We start from the raw sequence: 23,686 nt of genomic DNA, 5'->3' as shown, positions 1-23,686 counted from the left end.
CACCAATATACAGCAATAACAGCACCTTCACCAATATACAGCAATAACAGCACCTTCACCAATATACAGCAATAACAGCACCTTCACCAATATACAGCAATAACAGCACCTTCACCAATATACAGCAATAACAGCACCTTCACCAATATACAGCAATAACAGCACCTTCACCAATATACAGCAATAACAGCACCTTCACCAATATACAGCAATAACAGCACCTTCACCAATATACAGCAATAACAGCACCTTCACCAATATACAGCAATAACAGCACCTTCACCAATATACAGCAATAACAGCACCTTCACCAATATACAGCAATAACAGCACCTTCACCAATATACAGCAATAACAGCACCTTCACCAATATACAGCAATAACAGCACCTTCACCAATATACAGCAATAACAGCACCTTCACCAATATACAGCAATAACAACACCTTCACCAATATACAGCAATAACAGCACCTTCACCAATATACAGCAATAACAGCACCTTCACCAATATACAGCAATAACAGCACCTTCACCAATATACAGCAATAACAGCACCTTCACCAATATACAGCAATAACAGCACCTTCACCAATATACAGCAATAACAGCACCTTCACCAATATACAGCAATAACAGCACCTTCACCAATATACAGCAATAACAGCACCTTCACCAATATACAGCAATAACAGCACCTTCACCAATATACAGCAATAACAGCACCTTCACCAATATACAGCAATAACAGCACCTTCACCAATATACAGCAATAACAGCACCTTCACCAATATACAGCAATAACAGCACCTTCACCAATATACAGCAATAACAGCACCTTCACCAATATACAGCAATAACAGCACCTTCACCAATATACAGCAATAACAGCACCTTCACCAATATACAGCAATAACAGCACCTTCACCAATATACAGCAATAACAGCACCTTCACCAATATACAGCAATAACAGCACCTTCACCAATATACAGCAATAACAGCACCTTCACCAATATACAGCAATAACAGCACCTTCACCAATATACAGCAATAACAGCACCTTCACCAATATACAGCAATAACATCTTCACCAATATACAGCAATAACAACACCTTCACCAATATACAGCAATAACAGCACCTTCACCAATATACAGCAATAACAGCACCTTCACCAATATACAGCAATAACAGCACCTTCACCAATATACAGCAATAACAACACCTTCACCAATATACAGCAATAACAGCACCTTCACCAATATACAGCAATAACAGCACCTTCACCAATATACAGCAATAACAGCACCTTCACCAATATACAGCAATAACAGCACCTTCACCAATATACAGAAATAACAGCACCTTCACCAATATACAGCAATAACAGCACCTTCACCAATATACAGCAATAACAGCACCTTCACCAATATACAGCAATAACAACACCTTCACCAATATATAGCAATAACAGCACCTTCACCAATATACAGCAATAACAGCACCTTCACCAATATACAGCAATAACAGCACCTTCACCAATATACAGCAATAACAACACCTTCACCAATATACAGAAATGACACCTTCACCAATATACAGCAATAACAGCACCTTCACCAATATACAGCAATAACAACACCTTCACCAATATACAGAAATGACACCTTCACCAATATACAGCAATAACAGCACCTTCACCAATATACAGCAGTAACAGCACCTTCACCAATATACAGCAATAACAACACCTTCACCAATATGCAGAAATGACAGCACCATCACCGATATACAGCAATAACAGCACCTTCACCAATATACAGCAATAACAGTACCTTCACCAATATACAGAAATAACAGCACCTTCACCAATATACAGCAATAACAGCACCTTCACCAATATACAGAAATAACAGCACCTTCACCAATATACAGCAATAACAACACCATCACCAATATACAGAAATAACACCTTCACCAATATACAGCAATAACAACACCTTCACCAATATACAGCAATAACAACACCTTCACCAATATACAGCAATAACAGCACCTTCACCTATATACAGCAATAACAGCACCTTCACCAATATACAGCAATAACAGCACCTTCACCAATATACAGCAATAACAGCACCTTCACCATATATCAGAAATAACAGCACCTTCACCAATATACAGCAATAACAGCACCTTCACCAATATACAGCAATAACAGCACCTTCACCTATATCAGAAATAACAGCACCTTCACCAATATACAGCAATAACAGCACCTTCACCAATATACAGCAATAACAGCACCTTCACCTATATCAGCAATAACAGCACCTTCACCAATATACAGCAGTAACAGCACCTTCACCAATATACAGCAGTAACAGCACCTTCACCAATATACAGCAATAACAACACCTTCACCAATATACAGAAATATAGTAAATACGCAGACAACTTCACACCAACCGAAATACCTCAATCACAAACAGCTATATAACTGTAAATAAAGCTACACGGAACCCATGCACACACATATATATACATCACATTGACAACTTTGAATGTCGCCGCACTCCCAGTTTAATTATAGTTTTATTTCAGTTTTTTTTTAATCACATTCATTTCCCAGGTTAGCTTCTTGCAGTTCCTGCTGCCACGTGTTCTATTTGGGAGTGTTAGATTGTGAATGGAATGATGTATTGCCGTCTAACCCGGTGGCAATTCTTCTTCAGCAGCACAAAACTTCATCTTCTTTCATCCAAAAGGAAAATGTTCTCTCTCTCTCTCTCCCTCTCTTTCTCTCACGTATTTCCCATTCTCCTTCTCTGGCCTCCTTTTCCGACCACTCGGTTGGGTTGCCGGATAAATCTGGCAGCGAATGAGTTACAAAAACGCTCTGTTCACTTCGCTGGTTTAGCTCACTCAGCTAAATCACTGGCTTTTAAAGCAGACCAAGCAGGCCAGCAGCACAGTTCGATTCCCGTACCAGCCTCCCCGGACAGGCGCCGGAATGTGGCGACTAGGGGCTTTTCACAGTAACTTCATTGAAGCCGACTCGTGACAATAAGCGATTTTTATTTCATTTCATTTCATTTCACATTAACTACTCAATCTACAGCCTGGTTTAGACATTGGGAGAGGACCGTAAAGAGAGGGGGAGCATGAGAGAGGGAAGGGAAAGCGAGAGAGAGAGAAGGGAGAGAGAGAGAAGGGAGGGAGGAAGACAGAGAGAAGGCAGGGAGAGGAAAAGAAGAGGGAGGGAGAGAGTGAAGAGAGGGAGAGAGGGGAGCAGGGAGCACGAGGAGAAAGAGAGCGAGAGGGAGGAAGAGAGACAGAGGGGGGGAGAGAAAGACAGAGGGCGAGAGAAAAGACCTTCATTAATACCTAAAAGTTGAATTCCTTTTAGCTCCCCAATCCTGATTGAGAAGAGGCCACAACTGGAATATTGTGTTCAGTTCTGGTCACCACATTACAGGAAGGACGTTATTGCCCGGGAGAGAGAGCAGAGGAGAATATTGCCAGGGCTAGAAAAGTGTAGCTACCAGGAGAGATTGGATAGCTTGGGGTTATTTTCCTTGGAACAGAGAAGGCTGAACATAGAACATAGAACAGTACAGCACAGAACAGGCCCTTCGGCCCTCGATGTTGTGCCGAACAATGATCACCCTACTTAAACCCACGTAACCCGTATACCCATAACCCAACAATTAACCTTACACTACGGGCAATTTAGCATGGCCAATCCACCTAACCCACACATCTTTGTGCTGAGGGGTGACTTAATTGAGGTGTACAAAATTATGAGGGGAAGAGATAGAGTGGGCAGGAAAAAATTGTTTCCCTCAGTGGAGAATTCTAGAACCAGGGGACATAGATTGAAGACAAGTGGCAGAAGGTGTAGAGGGGAGACGAGGAAGAACTTTTTACTCCGAGGGTAGTGGAATTCATTTGGTGGTGGAGGCAGAGACCGTAAACTCTAAGTACCTGGATCTGCACCTTCAGTGCTGTAAGATACAGGGCTATGGACTGGGTGCAGGAAGGTGGGATTGGAAAGGGCAATTGGGTGTCCTTGGGCTGGCGTGGACAAGATGGGCTGCACGGTAGCACAGTGGTTAGCACAATGGCTACACAGCACCAGGGTCCCAGGTTCGATTCCCGGCTTGGGTCACTGTCTGTGCGGAGTCTGCACGTTCTCCCCGTGTCTGGGTGGGTTTCCTCCGGGTGCTCCGGTTTCCTCCCACAGTCCAAAGATGTGCAGGGGTAGGTGGATTGGCCGTGATAAATTGCTCTTAGTGTCCAAAAAAGGTAAGGTGGGGTTACTGGGTTATGGGGATAGGGTGGGTGTGGGCTTAGGTCGGGTGCTCTTTCAAAGGGCCGGTGCAGACTCGATAGGCTGAATGGCCTCCTTCTGCACTGTAAATTCTGTGAAGATGGGCAGAATGGCCTCCTTCTGTGCTGTAACTTTTCGACGCGTCTATGGGTCGATAAGGATTTCATTTCAAATCTGTCGAACAGTGTTCTGATCAGAAGTGCCGTGATTGTGTTGGCTCTCCTTTCTCTCACTAAATAAATCTTTTGCATTTGGGGTTTCTTCGACTAACGTCTGAGGAAGTGTGGTCTCAAGATTACTGCATGAGTCAGAGGCTTGAAACTTTCGAGATGCTGAGGTGTATTGACAGGGGGCCTGTGCAGAGATGCTTCCTCTGGTCCAAAATTTGGAGTCACTGTTTAAAATTGGTCGGCAGGAATGTGGAGTTGAGGTCACAATCAGATCAGCAGGATCTTAGTGACTGGCAGAGCAGAGGGGCCGAGTGGCCTACTCCTGCTCTTAATCTGCACGTTTTTTAATGTATTATTGTTAATTATTCCATTGATACATAGAAGATATGAGCAGAATTAGGCCTTTTGGCCCATCGAGTCTGCTCCGCCATTCAATCATGGCTGATATCTTTTCTCATCCCTATTCTCCTGCCTTCTCCCCATAACCCCTGATCCCCTTATTAATCGAGAACCTATCGATCTCTGTCTTAAAGACACTCAGTGATTTGGCCTCCACAGCCTTCTGTGGCAAAGATTTCCACAGATTCACCACCCTGTGGCTGAAATAATTCCTCCTCACCTGTTTTAAAGGATCATCCCTTTACTCTGAGATGGTATCCTCTGGTTCTATTTTTTCCCGACAAGTGGAAACATCCTCTCCACGTCTACTCTATCCAGGCCTTGTAGTATTCTGTAAGTTTCAATAAGATCCCCCCCTCATCCTTCTAAATTCCAACAAGTACAGACCCAGAGTCCTCAAACGTTCCTCATATGACAAGCTCGTCATTCCAGGGATCATTCTTATGAACCCCCTCTGGACCCTTTCCAAGGCCGGCACATCCTTCCTTAGATACGGGGCCCAAAACTGCTCACAAAACTCCAAATGGGGTCTGACCAGAGCCTTTTTTAGTCTCAGAAGTACATCCCTGGTCTTGTATTCTAGCCCTCTCAACATGAATGCTAACATTGGATTTGCCTTTCTAACTGCTGACTGAACCTACACGTTAACCTTAAGAGAATCGTGAACAAGGACTCCCAAGTCCCTTTATGCTTCTAATTTCCTAAGCATCTTTCCATTTAGAGTGCATACTTCCTTCCAAAGTGCATAACCTCACACTTTTCCACATTGTATTTCATCTGCCACTTCATTGCCCACTCTCCTAGCTTGTCCAAATCCTTCTGCAGCCCCCCTGCTTCCTCAATACTACCTGCCCCTCTGCAGATCTTTGTATCATCTTCGAACTTAACAACAGTGCCTTTAGTTCCTTCTTCCAGATCATTAATGTATATTGTGAAACGTTGTGGTCCCAGCACAGACCCCTGAGGCACACCACTAGTCACCGGCTGCCATCCTGAAAAAGACCCCTTTATCCCCACTCTCTGCCTTCTGCCAGTCAGCCAATCCTCTATCCATGCCAGGATCTTACCCTGAACACCATGGACTCCTAACTTATTTAACAGTCTCTTATGCGGCACCTTGTCAAAGGCCTTCTGCAAATCTGAATAAATCACGTCCACTGGTTCTCCTTTGTCGAGCTTCCTTGTTACCTCCTCAAAGAACTCTAACAGACCTCCCTTTGACAAAGCCGTGCTGACTCAGTCCTATTTTACCATGCACTTCCAAGTACTTCACGATCTCATCTTTAATAACAGACTCTAAAATCTTACCAATGATCAAAGTCAGGCTAACCGGCCTATAATTTCCCATCTTCTGCCTCCCTCCCTTCTGAAACAGTGGTGTTACATTAGCCACTTTCCAGTCCTCTGGGATCCTTTCTGCCTCCAGTGATTCCTGAAAGATCGTCACCAATGCCTCCACAATCTCCTCAGCTATCTCTTTTAGGATCCTGGGGTGTAGTCCATCTGGCCCTGGTGATTTATCCACCTTCAGACCTTTCAGTGTGTCTGTGTGTGTATCAGAGCGTCACTGTGTGAGTTTTAATGTGAATTGAGTGTCTACGTGTGTATCAATGCATCTGTGTGTGTCAGTGTGTGTACCAATGTGTCTGTATCAATGTGTGTATCTGTGTGTGTGTTGGCCTGGAAATGTCCCTTTAAGAAAGGTTTTGTCTCATCACATGATTTCAGTGATGTCCTTTTTGTGGGTGGAGCTGAACTATGGCTCTGTGAGTTTGACTTTTGCCTTTAGATTTGGTTGCTGTGTACTGAGCCAGATCACAGAAATGTTTTGGCCCGTCTCTCCCTCTATTTTCATTTTAAATATTTGTTCCAGTACAAAACCATTGTTTACAGTTACATGTTTTGGTAACTTTTTAAGATATTGGACTGGAACCGTGGAGTATCACGACCGCGTCATCAGGCCCCCAGGTGGAGCTATTCAATGGCCCACAAGGGGCTAGCAGGGGCAGAACAAGAAGGGCCCGAGGGAGTGGCCTTCGATATGCCGGGTCCGTCATTGACGTGCCGCTGCTCCTAAGCATTCTCTCCCCCCCCCCCCCCCCCCCCCCACACACACACACACACACAGCGTCACAGGCAAAGTGGCCGCCAGACAAACAGCCCCGTGATTTAGGGTGGGCGAGTTGGGATCCCTCCTGGATGCCGTGGTGGAGAGGAGGGTGATACTGTACCCTGGGCCGCAGGACAGCATGCGTGGGCGGAGGAGGTCAGGGCCGTGACCCGGACTGCAGACCAGTGGCGGAAAAAGCTGCACGATCTCCGCAGGGCAGCCAGGGTGAGTACCCAGCACTGTGCCCCTTGCATCAACCCCCCTACCCACCACACAGGTGACCCCCCCCCCCCCCCCAGGGAGACGGTCCCACCCCCACACGGCTGCACCCACCCATGCCAGCCGCAATGGCCGGGTGCCTTGTGTACCGATGCCATCAGAGACCCATGCCCTGGGCTGCGTGCGTCAGACTGTCTGACGCTCTTGCTGTTTCTGTTCCTCCCCCACCAGCCCCCCCCTACACACAGGAGAAGTCCGCGCATAACCGCCGGGAGCGGGGGAAGACCGAGGGGGACCCCCAGGAATGCGTCCCCTCACCATGCCCAAGCAGAGGGCACTATTTCGGCATGCTGGTGGGCCGGAGAAGCGGGAGGTCGCCGATGTGGAGGTCGGAGGCTCGCCACCAGATTATACCGCCCTGCCTGGTTGCTGCCCTTCACAACACATGTGTGCCCAACCCCTTCACCCGTACCACCTCACCAGGGCAGCACGGTAGCACAGTGGATAGCACTGTGGCTTCACAGCTCCAGGGTCCCAGGTTCGATTCCCTGCTGGGTCGCTGTCTGTGTGGAGTCTGCATGTTCTCCCCATGTCTGGGTGGGTTTCCTCCGGGTGCTCCGGTTTCCACCCACAGTCCAAAGACGTGCAGGTTAGGTGGATTGGACATGCTAAATTGCCCTTAGTGTCCAAAAAGTTCAGAAGGGGTTATCGGGTGAAGGGGAAATAGGGTGGAAGTGAGGACTTAAGTGGGTCGGTGCAGACTAAATGGGCCGAATGGCCTTCTTATGCACTGTATGTTCCATGTAACCACCTCACACCTGTCCATCGGTCTGAACCATATATGCTGTCTTGTGTCTTGCAGGTCCAGCTGACAGTGCCAGGGCCGGTGGCCTTCAGCACCGATGGGAGGGCAGCCAGAACAACAAGCCTCTGCCCGAGACGAGCCACGACTCCAAGATCCAGGGGACAGACACACAGGGGACACACACACAGGGGACAGACACACAGGGGATAGACACACAGGGACAGGCACACAGGGGACAGACACACAGGGGACACACAGGGGACACACACACAGGGGACACACACACAGGGGACACACACACAGGGGACAGACACACAGGGACAGGCACACAGGGGACAGACACAGGGACACACACACAGGGGACAGACACACAGGGACAGGCACACAGGGGACAGACACACAGGGACAGACACACAGGGGACACACACACAGGGGACACACACACAGGGGACACACACACAGGGACAGACACACAGGGATAGACACACAGGGACAGACACACAGGGACAGACACACAGGGACAGACACACAGGGGGCAGGCACACAGGGACAGACACACAGGGGACAGACACACAGGGGACAGACACACAGGGACAGACACACAGGGGACAGACACACAGGGACAGACACACAGGGGACAGACACACACACAGGGACAGACACACACACAGGGACAGGCACACAGGGACACACACACAGGGACAGACACACAGGGGACAGACACATAGGGACAGACACACACACAGGGACAGACACAGGGGACACACACACAGGGGACAGACACACAGGGGACACACACACAGGGGACACACACACAGGGGACAGACACACAGGGGACAGACACACGGGGGACACACACACAGGGGACAGACACACAGGGGACACACACAGGGGACAGACACACAGGGGACAGACACACAGGGGACAGACACACAGGGACAGACACACAGACAGGGACAGGCACACAGGGGACACACACACAGGGGACACACACACAGGACAGACACACAGGGACAGACACACCGGGACAGACACACAGGGACAGACACACAGGGACAGACACACAGGGAGAGACACACAGGGGACACACACAGGGACACACACAGGGACGGACACACAGGGGACACACACACAGGGAACAGACACACAGGGACAGACACACAGGGACAGACACACAGGGGACAGACACACAGGGACAGACACACAGGAGAGAGACACACAGGGGACACACACACAGGGGACAGACACACAGGGGGACAGACACACAGGGGACAGACACACAGGGACAGACACACAGGGAGAGACACACAGGGGAACAACACAGGGGGACACACACACAGGGACACACCACAGGGGATAGACACACAGGGGACAGACACACAGGTGGACAGACACACAGGGGCACCACAACATGGGACACCACAGGGACACGCACACAGGGACACACACAGGGACAACCACACAGGGACAGACACACAGGGGACAAACACACAGGGACAAACCAACAGGGGACAGACACACAGGGGACAGACACACAGGGGACAGATCCACAGGGGGACAACACACAGGGACAGACACACAGGGGACAGACACACAGGGGACAGACACACAGGGAACAGATACACAGGGGACAGATACACAGGGGACACACACACATGGACAGACACACATGGACAGACACACAGGGACAGACACACAGGGACAGACACACACACAGGGACAGACACACAGGGACAGACACACAGGGGACACACACACAGGGGACAGACACACAGGGACACACACACAGGGGACACACACACAGGGGACAGACACACGGGACAGACCCACAGGGACAGACACCAGGGGACACACACACAGGGGACAGACACACGGGGACACACACACAGGGACAGACACACAGGGGACAGACACACAGGGGACAGATACACAGGGGACACACACACATGGACAGACACACATGGACAGACACACAGGGACAGACACACAGGGGACAGACACACAGGGGACAGACACACAGGGACAGACACACAGGGGACACACACACAGGGGACAGACACACAGGGGACACACACACAGGGGACAGACACACAGGGACAGACACACAGGGGACAGACACACAGGGGACACACACACAGGGGACACACACACAGGGACAGACACACAGAGGATAGACACACAGGGACAGACACACAGGGGACACACACACAGGGACAGACACACAGGGGACACACACACAGGGGACAGACACACAGGGGACAGATACACAGGGGACACACACACATGGACAGACACACAGGGACAGACACACAGGGACAGACACACAGGGGACAGACACACAGGGGACACACACACAGGGGACAGACACACAGGGACACACACACAGGGGACACACACACAGGGGACAGACACACAGGGGACACACACACAGGGGACAGACACACAGGGGACACACACAGGGACAGATACACAGGGGACAGACACACAGGGGACAGACACACAGGGGACAGACACACAGGGACAGACACACAGGGGACGGACACACAGGGACACACACAGGGACACACACAGGGACAGACACACAGGGACAGACACACAGGGGACAGACACACAGGGGACACACACAGGGGACACACACACAGGGACAGACACACAGGGACAGACACACAGGGACAGACACAGGGGACACACACACAGGGACAGACACACAGGGACAGATACACAGGGGACACACACACATGGACAGACACACAGGGACAGACACACAGGGACAGACACACAGGGGACAGACACACAGGGGACACACACACAGGGGACAGACACACAGGGGACACACACACAGGGGATAGACACACAGGGACAGACACAGGGGACACACACACAGGGGACAGACACAGGGGACACACACAGGACAGATACACAGGGGACAGACACACAGGGGACAGACACACAGGGGACACACACACAGGGGACAGACACACAGGGACAGACACACAGGGGACACACACACAGGGGACAGACACACAGGGACACACACACAGGGACAGACACACAGGGACACACACACAGGGCACACACACACAGGGACAGACACACCGGGACAGACACACAGGGGACAGACACCCAGAGGACAGACACACAGGGGACAGACACACAGGGGACAGACACACAGGGGACAGACTCACAGGGACAGACACACAGGGACAGACACACAGGGGACAGACACACAGGGGACAGACACACAGGGACAGACACACAGGGGACAGACACACAGGGGACAGACACACAGGGGACACACACACAGGGGACACACACACAGGGACAGACGCACAGGGACAGACACACAGGGGACACACACACAGGGACAGACACACAGGGGACAGACACACAGGGACAGACACACAGGGGACAGACACACAGGGACAGACACACAGGGGACAGACACACAGGGACAGACACACAGGGGACAGACACACAGGGGACACACACACAGGGACAGACACACAGGGGACAGACACACAGGGACAGACACACAGGGGACAGACACACAGGGGACACACACAGGGACAGACACACAGGGGACAGACACACAGGGGACAGACACAGGGACAGACACACAGGGGACAGACACACAGGGACACACACACAGGGACTGACACACAGGGGACAAACACACAGGGACAGACACACAGGGGACAGACACACAGGGGACAGACACACAGGGGACAGATACACAGGGGACAGACACACAGGGACAGACACACAGGGGACAGACACACAGGGGACAGACACACAGGGGACAGATACACAGGGGACACACACACAGGGGACAGACACACATGGACAGACACACATGGACAGACACACAGGGACAGACACACAGGGGACAGACACACACACAGAGACAGACACACAGGGACAGACACACAGGGGACACACACACAGGACACACACACACAGGGGACAGACACACAGGGGACACACACACAGGGGACACACACACAGGGGACAGACACACAGGGACAGACACACAGGGACAGACACACAGGGGACACACACACAGGGGACAGACACACAGGGGACACACACACAGGGACAGACACACAGGGGACAGACACACAGGGGACAGATACACAGGGGACACACACACATGGACAGACACACATGGACAGACACACAGGGACAGACACACAGGGGACAGACACACAGGGGACAGACACACAGGGGACACACACACAGGGACAGACACACAGGGGACACACACACAGGGGACAGACACACAGGGGACACACACACAGGGGACAGACACACAGGGACAGACACACAGGGGACAGACACACAGGGGACACACACACAGGGGACACACACACAGGGACAGACACACAGGGGACAGACACACAGGGACAGACACACAGGGGACACACACACAGGGGACAGACACACAGGGGACAGATACACAGGGGACACACACACATGGACAGACACACAGGGACAGACACACAGGGACAGACACACAGGGGACAGACACACAGGGGACACACACACAGGGGACAGACACACAGGGGACACACACACAGGGGACACACACACAGGGGACAGACACACAGGGGACACACACACAGGGGACACACACACAGGGACAGACACACAGGGACACACACACAGGGACAGACACACAGGGGACACACACACAGGGACAGATACACAGGGTACAGATACACAGGGGACAGACACACAGGGGGCAGACACACAGGGGACACACACACAGGGACAGATACACAGGGGACAGACACACAGGGGACACACACACAGGGGACAGACACACAGGGACAGACACACAGGGACACACACACAGGGACACACACACAGGGGACACACACACAGCACACCACGACACAGGAGACGCCGGACTTTGGGTCCGATGATGACACTAACCTTCCATCATTGCCATCTCCTGCACCCTCCACCATCACAGGGATTGTCACCTCGGTTGGGCAATTTCTTGGAGCGGCTTCTGGGAGACTAACTCCACAGCACACAGCCGCTCCGGTTCAGCAGGTGGAGGTAGGAGCAGCCGAGGCACCGGATGGTCGGAGGGCAGCCCTGCCCCAGCACCCAGCTGGCGCTGTCCCAGGTTGCTGTAATATCCACCCATAGTACAGGAGACCCAGGGACTAGACAACGGGATGACGGCCGGCTTCCAGCACCTGCAGACGCAGGTGGAGGAGTCCATCCGTGTCCAGGAGCAGGGATTGGTGCCAGTCATGCGTGCCACCCAGGCTGACACCGCACGGGTGGTATCCACGGTGTAGGAACTGGGGGGGACGGTGTCGAACATGGGTCAGGTTATGTAAGGCCTGGGGCATTCCGTGCAGGCGGGGGTGGTGGCCCAGGACAGGGATGCCCTCTCACAGGCAGCCATGTGCCAGAGCCACCTGGAGATTTCAGCGGCGTTCCTCAGCGTGGCCCAGTCACAGTCATGGCTGAGAGCATCGGTGCCATTGCCCAGGTGCTGGCCGGTGTCGCACAGAACCACAGGGAGGTGGCACAGTCCCAAACAGGGATGGCCCACTCCCTGTGCTCTATGGCTGCAATCATAAAGACCCTGGTCGAGGCCAGAGCGGACATCCAGGACTGGCAGTGCCAGGCGGCAGAGGGGCCTCAGCGACTGCCGCCACTCGCACCCCCGTCCCATGGAGAATCGTAGGGGCCATCGGGCACCCCGAGGGAGGAGGCGGGGATGGGGCCCGTGCTGGTGACTCCTGTAGGGGAGGTGCTGGAACACTGCAGCACCTCAGACTTCCCCCTCCCCTCCTTTCCCTGGTGTATCTGGTGGGCAGCGGGCAGAACAGTGTGGCACCATGCCAGGCGGATCGCCCGAGGAGCAGTCTGGCCCAACCAGGCCGGGCCACCCCAGGAAACGTACGCCAACGAGGACACGTCACAGCCCCCCTCCACTCCTGCTGTGCCGTCTGGGAACCACCGGGGCGCAGTGTTAGGGCCCGTAAGGCCAGAAAGTTAGACACCAGTTAAGGTGGCATGGGTGCAGGGCACAGTTTAGTTATGGGGCGAGTGCACAGACTGTATATATCTCTTCACATTAAACACCTGTTAACACTGTTGCAAGCTGCCTCTGTGCTCTGTCTGATGGGTGTGGGGGTGGGGCGGGCAGTGATGGCCACTGGGGGAAGAGGGGTAGTGGACGAGTGAGGCCCAGTGTGGACAGTGCAGCCCCCCCCCCCCCTCCCTCCCTCGACCATCCCATCACACTGTCCCCAGCTACTCGACAGGGCCATGTGAACAACTGGCCAGCTCGCATGCAGGGATCACCCAGGTAGGGGGGGTGCTACTGTGGGCATGAGTCAGATATTGTCTACTGGAGCACCGGAGATCATCGCTGAGCGGGTTGTCATCATCCTCCATCCCATGGACCAGACCCGCCATCACTGGCAACGAAGTGCCCCCAGCTCGTAGTGCTGCAGGTAGATATAACGGAGGGGGGGGGGGGGGGGGGGGGGCATGCGGGTGGTTCAGGTGAGGGTGTTCGGTGGTGGGGGAGGTGAGGGGGGTCGGTGGTGGGGAGGTGAGGGTGGTCGGTGGTGTGGGAGGTGAGGGTGGTCAGTGGTGGGGGAGATGAGGGTGGTCGGTGGTGGGGGAGGTGAGGGTGGTCGGTGATGGAGGAGGTGAGGGTGGTCGGTGGTGTTGGTGGTCAGTGGTGGGGGAGATGAGGGTGGTCGGTGGTGTGGGAGGTGAGGGTGGTCGGTGGTGGGGGAGGTGAGGGGGGTCGGTTCTGGGGGAGGTGAGGGTGGTCAGTGGTGGGGGAGATGAGGGTGGTCGGTGATGGGGAGGTGAGGGTGGTCGGTGGTGGGGGAGATGAGGGTGGTCGGTGATGGGGGAGGTGAGGGTGGTCGGTGGTGGGGGAGATGAGGGTGGTCGGTGGTGTTGGTGGTCAGTGGTGGGGGAGATGAGGGTGGTCGGTGGTGGAGGAGATGAGGGTGGTCAGTGGTGGGGGAGGTGAGGGTGGTCGGTGGTGTGGGAGGTGAGGGTGTTCGGTGGTGTGGGAGGTGAGGGGGGTCGGTGGTGGAGGAGATGAGGGTGGTCGGTGGTGGGGAGGTGAGGGTGTTCGGTGGTGTGGGAGGTGAGGGGGGTCGGTGGTGGAGGAGATGAGGGTGGTCAGTGGTGGGGGAGGTGAGGGGGGTCGGTGGTGGGGGAGGTGAGGGTGGTCGGTGGTGGAGGAGATGAGGGTTGTCGGTGGTGGGGGAGGTGAGGCTGGTGGGGGAGGTGAGGGTGGTCGGTGGTGGGGGAGGTGAGGGTGGTCGGTGGTGGGGGAGGTGAGGGTGGTCGGTGATGGGGGAGGTGAGGGTGGTCGGTGATGGGGGAGGTGAGGGTGGTCGGTGGTGGGGGAGGTGAGGGTGGTCGGTGATGGGGGAGGTGAGGGTGGTCGGTGATGGGGGAGGTGAGGGTGGTCGGTGATGGGGGAGGTGAGGGTGGTGGAGGAGATGAGGGTGGTCAGTGGTGGGGGAGGTGAGGGTGTTCGGTGGTGTGGGAGGCGACGGTGTTTAGGGGTGAAAGGGTGCGATATTGTGATGTCCATGCCCCTGCCTATCAGCCCCCCCCCCCCCACCCCTTCCAGTTGGTGTAACGTGCATCGACTAAAGCGCCCCGTGCTCGCTGGCCCTGCCAATGGCGTAGTGCGGCCTCCCGTTCATGGCCAGCCCCCATGTCCCGCCCATTCTCCCCCTCCCCCTCATCCTCCTTGTCTGGACAGACCTGCCCTTGCTCCTCCTCCTCCTCCAGCACATCCCCCCTCTGCTGGGCTATAGTGTGGAGGACGCAACAGACAACGACGATGCGGCCGACCCTCCTGGCCTCGTACTGGAGGGCCCCTCCAGAGCAGTCCAGGCACGGGAATCTCATCTTCAGCACCGAGAAGCACCTCTCCACCACAGCACCCAGAGAGACCTCTCCACCACACCCCTGGTCGCACAATGGGCCTCATTGTAGCGGGTCTCCGCTTTGCTCTGTGGCCTCCGTATAGGCGTCATCAGCCACGACAGCAACGGGTAACCCCCGTCGTCCAGCACCCAGCCCCGCAGCCGGGGGGGTATATCCCTCAAACATTCCGACTATCAATGATTGCACCAACACAAATGAGTCATGCATACTGCCTGGGTACTTGGCGCAGGTGTGCTGGATCCTCATCTGGTGGTCACAGGCCACCTGCACGGTCATGGAGTAAGACCCCTTCCTGTTCATGAACACTGCCCTGTTATCTGCCGGTGGCCGCATGGCGACGTGCACCCCATTGATTACCCCCTGGACCAGGGGCATCCTGGCAACAGCAGCGAGCCCCTCTGCCTGGGCATCCTGTTGGGTGCGGTCCACAGGGAACTGTATGTACCGTTCCGCAAGAGCATACAGTCAGTCACTGCACCGATGCCTGGGAGATGCCAGACAGATCCCCACTCAGCCATTGGAACGACCCCATCGCGTAGAAGTTCAGGAAGACCATCACCTTAATGGCCACCGGTAGCGGGTGTCCTCCCCCACTCCCACGCGGTGCCAGGTGTGCCATCATGTGGCAGATGTGCCGGACAGTCTCCCGGCTCATCCACAGTCTCCTCCTGCATGCCCGGTCCGGGAGTTCCTGGAACGACATGCAGCGCTGGTACATGCAGGGCGTCATCAGGCACCTCCTTGGCATCACCACTTCCACCTCCTCCTCCTCACCCCATTCCTCCTCCTGAAGCTTCTATCTATGACCCCCTCTGCCTCCCGAATGATCTGAAGTTCATCCAGCTCCAGCTCCAGTTCCCTAACACGGTTTTTGAGGAGCTGGAGTTGGGTGCACTTCCCACAGATGAAATCAGCAGGGACACTGACGGCGTCCCTCACCTCAAACATTCTGCAGGAGGAGCATTGTACTGCCTTCCTTGACATCACCTCTAGATTTAAAAAAAACAAGAAAAAGAAAGGAAGAGCTTACCTGATATTCCCTCAAACCCTGCTCCCACTGAAAGGTAAGCAAATTTAAAGGCACTTACTCACCTTCACGACAGGCCCCTGCTCCCGCTTCCCAACGACCATGGTTTTTTTTTGGTTAGAGGAGGAGGTAGGGGGGGAAACACTGACCAAGTATTTTGAGTTTAACTGTCACTTGACAACAGCCCCTCTACAAACCACCTTCAAATTAGGCTGACCGCACTGCACGTATGCAAATTTCCCCGGAACAGCCAATCAGTAGCTCTGCTCTGCTGCCCTCTGCTGGATGCTAGTCTTCACTCAAACTCCTCGGGTCTCCTTCGCAGGTACACCTTCAAATTAGGCTTATCGCACTGCACGTATGCAAATTTCCCCGGAACAGCCAATCGGTAGCTCATCTCTGCTGCCCTCTGCTGGGTATGTAAGGCTCGCACCATTCCGAACGTATGTGTGCCACAGGCAGTCAACAAAATGACTGTCTGCCGGTCATTCTCCATGATAACTCGCCAACATTGAGGGCATTTAAAAGTTTATTGGATAAGCATATGGATGATAAGGGCATAGTGTAGGTTAGATGGCCTTTAGTTTTTTTCCATGTCGGTGCAACATTGAGGGCCGAAGGGCCTGTACTGCGCTGTATCGTTCTATAGCGTTGGTCCTGAAAAGTAGCACATTTGCTCCGCAAACTGACTCCAGCCTTCCAACATGGCGTCAAATACGTCTAGTCATCCGAACAGAGGCATAATGAAAAGAGAAATCCAACCTTTATTCAACAGCGACCAGGAGGTGGCTTATCCGATAGTGTAACAGAATTGATAACTATCCAGTTTGACCCTCGTCGCCAGTTTTATAAAGCGAGGAAGGAGTCCACACTCAGTAGTTCAAAGAAACCTAGGGTTCATTTAGAATAACTATTGCATACATCACACAGTGATTTGGGATATTGTACCTCCAGCTGACAGACTGAGCCAAGCCTGTGGCAACACACGTGGCCCAGCTGCATCGGGGGAAGGTGGAAAAGCAATAGTACCCGGAGATTCAGTAAATAAGGGAGCGGACGTTTCTGTGGCCATGGACCTAACCCTGGGATGGTATGTTGCCTCTCTGGTGCCAGGGTAAAGGGTGTGACAGAGCAGCTACAGGACATTCTTATGGGGAGGATGCATCGCCAAAGATTGTCGTCCCCATTGGTACCGACGACATAGGTCGAATATGAGGTTCTGAAAGCAGATTTCAGAGAGTTAGGAAAGAGATTAAAAAGCAAGACTTCAAAGGCTCCGGATTATTCCCAAAGCCACATGCTGGCGAGTACAGAAATAGGGAGATAGAAAAAATGGGCAAGTGGTTGGAGAGATGGTGCAAAAGATTCCTGAGGCGTTGGGACCGGTTCTGGGCAGTTGGAACCAGTACCAGGCAGGTTACACCTTAACAGGACCGTGAACAATATCCTCGCTGGGAGATTTGCTCGTGCAGTCGGGATGGACTTAAATTAGTTTGGAGGTGGGTGGGATCCAGAGGGATAGGTTAGTGAAAGTAGAAAGCAGTGAAAGCAAACGGGATCGAGAAACAGAAAAATGTTACAAAGACAAAATGAAAGGCACACTATCTGAATGTACCCAGAATTCGCAACAAGGTAGATGAAGTAATGGCACAAGTAGAAGTAAACAGGTAGGATCTAATCGCCATTACTGAGATCGTGGATGCAGGGTGACCAAGGCTGAAAACTGAATGTTCGTGGGAATTAAACATTTAGAAAGGATGGACAAACAGGAAGAGGAGGTGGGGCAGTGCTGTTAATAAAGGATGTGAGAGAGGATTTTAGATAGAAGGTCAAGGTGTAAGATCTGTTTGGGTGGAGCTGACAAACAGCAGGGGCAGAAAGGCAGGGTTGTTTCCAGGCCATCAAGTAGTGGTGGTAATGAAATGAAAATCGCTTATTGTCACAAGTAGGCTTCAAATGAAGTTACTGTGAAAAGCCCCTAGTCGCCACATTCCGGAGCCTGTTCGGGGAGGCTGGTACGGGAATCGAACCGTACTGCTGGCCTGCCTTGGTCTGCTTTAAAAGCCAGCGATTTAGCCCAGTGTGCTAAACCTGCCCATAATGTAGGACGGCATAACTCAGAACATTGGAGGTGCATGGTAATAATAATAATAATCTTTATTAATGTCACAAGTAGACTTACATTAACACTGCAGTGAAGTTACTGTGAAAATCCCCTAGTCGCCACATTCCGGCGCCTGTTCGGGTACACTGAGGGAGAATTCAGAATGTCCAATTCATGTAACAAGCATGTCTTTCGGGACTTGTGGGAGGAAACCGGAGCCCCCGGAGGAAACCCACGCAGACACGGGGAGAACGCGACTCTGCACAGACAGTGACCCAAGCCGCGAATCGAACCTGGGACCCTGCCGCTGTGAAGCCACAGTGCTAACCAATGTGCTACCGTGCCACGTGACATGCCATGTAACAATTACATCCAGTAATTACAGAGGAATTCAATCCACACTGACGCTGTGAAAGATGAATTCCTGGAATCGATACAAGATGGTTTTCAAAAACAGTTTTCAAAAATTTAATTCAAGGGATGTGGGTGTAAAAACATTTTATTCTATTAACGGCGCGACAGAAATGCAAGTTGTTGTTGTTGTTGAGGGGCTGAATGCCACTGCCCTCGACAGAGCCTAGGACCCCTGAAAGGACAGAGGATGAGGGAGACAAATGTTGACAAGAACGACACCTTTATTGAAATAAATCTCAAAAGGTGATTGATACTGAATGAGCTTCTTCACCTTCCAGTTGGTGTTTCAAGGGAGCCACCTGGTGGCCTACTCTGTGAACAGCAAATCAGTTCAAATCAACTTTTACTCCTGGAGGACATGCATGGAGATGCTTTATCAGTTACATTTTAATAATGACCTGTCCACCAAGATTCAGATTGAAATAATGATTACCAGCACAGAGACACTTTGGGGAGTCATCTCCACCTTAAGACTGTTAATCACTGTCTTCCCTTATTCAGCACTCAAAATGAACGAAGAGATTTCCTAAATAATGATACAAAATAATTAAATCACAGTTATGCTGTGTCGTGAACACATGCACGAATAGATTTGGTAGAAACATAGAAAATAGGTGCAGGAGGCCATTCGGCCCTTCGAGCCTGCACCACCATTCAATATGATCATGGCTGATCATACAAATTCAGTATCCCACTCCCACTTTCTCTCCATACCCCTTGATGCGCAAGGGCCACGTCCAGCTCCCTCTTGAATATATCCAACAAACTGGCCCCCAACAGCTTTATGTGGTAGAGAATCCCACAAGTTCACAACTCTCTGAGAGAAGATGTTCTTCTTCATCTCAGTCCTGAATGGTTTACCCCTCATTCTTAGGCTGTGACCCCTAATTCTGGACTTCCCCAACATTGGGAACATTCTTCCCGCATCCAGCCTGTCCAGTCCCATCAGGATTTTATATGTTTCTATGACATCCCCTCTCATTCTTCTAAACTCCAGTCAGTACAAGCCCAGTCGATCCGGTCTTTCTCCATCTGTCAGTCCTGCCATCCCGGGAATTAGTCTGGGGAACCTTCGCTGGACACCCTCAATAGCAAGAATGTCCTTCCTCAAACTAGGAGACCAAACCTGCACACAATACTCAAGGTGTGGCCTCACCAAGGCCCTGTATAACTGCAGCAAGACATCCAAACTCCTACACTCAAATCCACTCGCTATGAGGGCCAGCATGCCATTAGCTTTCCTCACTGCCCGCTGTACCTGCATGCCAACCTTCAGTGACTGTTCCACCATCACACCCAGGTCTCGTTGCACTTCCCCTTTCCCTAAACTGCCACCATTCAGATAACAATCTGCCTTCCTGTTTTTGCCACCAAAGCGAATAACCTCACATTTACCCGCTTTATATTATTGCATTTGCCAAGTCACCCTGCAGTCTCTTAATATTTGTCACAAGTAGACTTACATTAACACTGCAATGAAGTTACTGTGAAAAGCCCCTAGTCGCCACATTCCGGCGCCTGTCCGGGTACACAGAGGGAGAATTCAGAATGTCCAAATTAGCTAACAGCACGTCTTTCAGGATTTGTGGGAGGATACCGGAGCACCCAGAGGAAACCCACACAGACACGGGGAGAACGTGCAGACTCCGCACAGACAGTGATCCAAGCCGGGAATCGAACCTGGGACCCTGGAGCTGTGAAGCAACAGTGCTAACCACTGTGATACCGTGCCGCCCTTTGCATCCTCCTCACAGCCACACTGCCACCCAGCTTAGTGCCATCCGCAAATTTGGAGATGCAATTTCTTTGTCCAAATCATTGATGAAAATTGTGAACAGCTGGGGTCTCAGAACTGAACCCTGCGGTACCCCACTGGTCACTGCCTGCCACTCTGAAAAGGACCCGTTTATTCCCACTCTCTGCATCCTGTATGCCGACCAGTTCTCTATCCACGTCAATACTTTACCCACAATACCATGAGCTTTAATTTTGTTCACTAATCTCTTGTGTGGAACCTTGTCAAAAGCCTTTTGAAAGTCCAGATACACAACATCCACTGGTTCACCCTTGTCCACTCTGCTGGTCACATCCTCAAAAAATTCCCAAAGATTTGTCAAGCATGATTTCCCTTTAGTGAATCCATGCTGACTTGGACCGATCCTGTCCCCACTTTCCAAACGCTCAGTTATTTCATCCTTAATAACTGACTCCAGCATTTTCCCCACCACCGATGTCAGAGGTTGGAATAAGAGCACAAGTTAGTCAGGTGTTTATGGCCCATTGAAACTCACACACCCCAAAGGTTCAGAGGTCAGCAGAACTCTCCAGCAAGGCCTTGTTGTTTACTGCCATTGAGTGGGAGCAGATTAAGCATCTGGGAATGTAGGGAAAGAGATAGGCAGGGATTCTCCATTAGCTGACGCTGAAATCGGGAAAGGCAATTGGGCGTAGAATTGTTTTGGACGCCAAAATCGCAGCACATGCCAATTTGACACCAAATCACAATGCTCCAGCATCTCGACAGTGACATCAATGCATTTCGGAACCCACGTACAGTGAACACCGTTTGCATATCATTAGCGGGTCCGACCCTGCCAAGACCCTCGGGACACATCGGCTCGGAGTCGCCGGTCGGTGCTGCGTGTGTCCGGCATTCTCTGGGGCCTCCGCGATTCTCCGCATCCGATGGGCCGAGATCGTTAAATCGGCGTCATGGCTGCTGAGGGAGAGAGAGGGAGTCTGGAAAGTGTCTAACATCGTCATAGTTTGCTGACAGTAGTGCCGCTGGCCGGGGGGCTTCTGTCAGGGCCAGTGGGAGTAGCGGAGGGTGGCCAGGAGGTGGGATGTGGTGTTGGGGTGGGCAGACACGGAACACCATTGCCGCAGCCGGCAAGGCAGCCATGCAGTTACGCACGTGGTTAACAGCCCACTTTGAACTTAGTGCCACGGGTCGTATGGGTCTCCCCCTCCACCCTGGGTGCCTTCTGACCTCAGACTGGCCTCAGCTGTATGGGCACGCTCCAGCGCAACCAGTGCCACCTTCTTGGCTGGGATAGTGTGTGTGGGGAGTGAAGCAGTCGCAGCTTGTCAGCCTCCCGAGTGTCAATCGCGAAGCCGGCGAATCACGCACCGGTTTTCAATAGAATCGATTGTGTTCCACGCAGCACCGGTCGGCTAGCCCCTTAATAGTAGCGGAATTAGTGTAGGTGCGCGCCAGTTTTTCTGATGTGAAAGTCCACGAATTCTGTGTTGGTGTCAACACAGAGCTGGAATCTCCGATCGCCGATATTGCATTCGGCGATCGGCTGGAGAATGCGTTTTTACGCTGGAATCAGGGGCGGTGCCGTTATTCTGATGCCGTTATTCGGTGCAGGTACAGCACCCAATGTTTGGTTGCAAGACCAGACGGATCCTGCGGACATAGCTGCAGAATTGGAGTATTCAGCCCTTAGTCTCAGAAACAGAGAATCCCGCCATAGACTCTCGTCAGGAGAAACCCCTGCTTCTGGTGAAAGGTTTAATGATAACCTATATGTAGACAAGTTTAGAAATTAAACAATGTACCAGCCTCCCTGGACAGGCGCCGGAATGTGGCGACTAGGAGCTTTTCACAATAACTTCATTGAAGCCTACTCGTGACAATAAGTGATTTTCATGTTCTGTGTATGGGGTTACTAGTGTATATAGTGGTGATCTGTGACTTGGCAGAGGACTGTTTCAGGGATCCCTCAGAGTCCTCTCTCTCCAGAATGCTGTATTTGAGATGGATGCTGATTCAGTGCGTTTCCAGCATGCATGAAGCTTGAATAAACGATCTTGACCTGTACCTGAGCCGCTGGTGGTTATTTTGTAGGAGTCCACCACAGCCCGTCTCTCTCACATACATCCTGTCATAAATATACTCTTATAAGCAATGCACTGAAGTGTCTCCTTTGGTTCTGATTGTAGATTAATGAAGCAGACTCCATGTGCTAATTGCGTTTTAATGGACGAGTTGAAGCTGCGAGGGTTGAGAATGTTTCCCCTGAGGACCTCTATTAATATCCTCGGACCGTGACAACCACAGCCCTTTCCACGTGTCAGTTATGAGCCCAGCCATTGGAGGGAGTTCCATTTGACTCTATTCTTGCTGGGACTTGGTGGTGACA

The sequence above is a fragment of the Scyliorhinus canicula genome, chromosome 3 (assembly GCF_902713615.1).
Source record: "Scyliorhinus canicula chromosome 3, sScyCan1.1, whole genome shotgun sequence".
Classification (NCBI taxonomy): domain Eukaryota; kingdom Metazoa; phylum Chordata; class Chondrichthyes; order Carcharhiniformes; family Scyliorhinidae; genus Scyliorhinus; species Scyliorhinus canicula.
The sequence above is the reverse complement of the archived record's forward strand: the minus strand, read 5'-3'. Positions refer to the sequence as shown.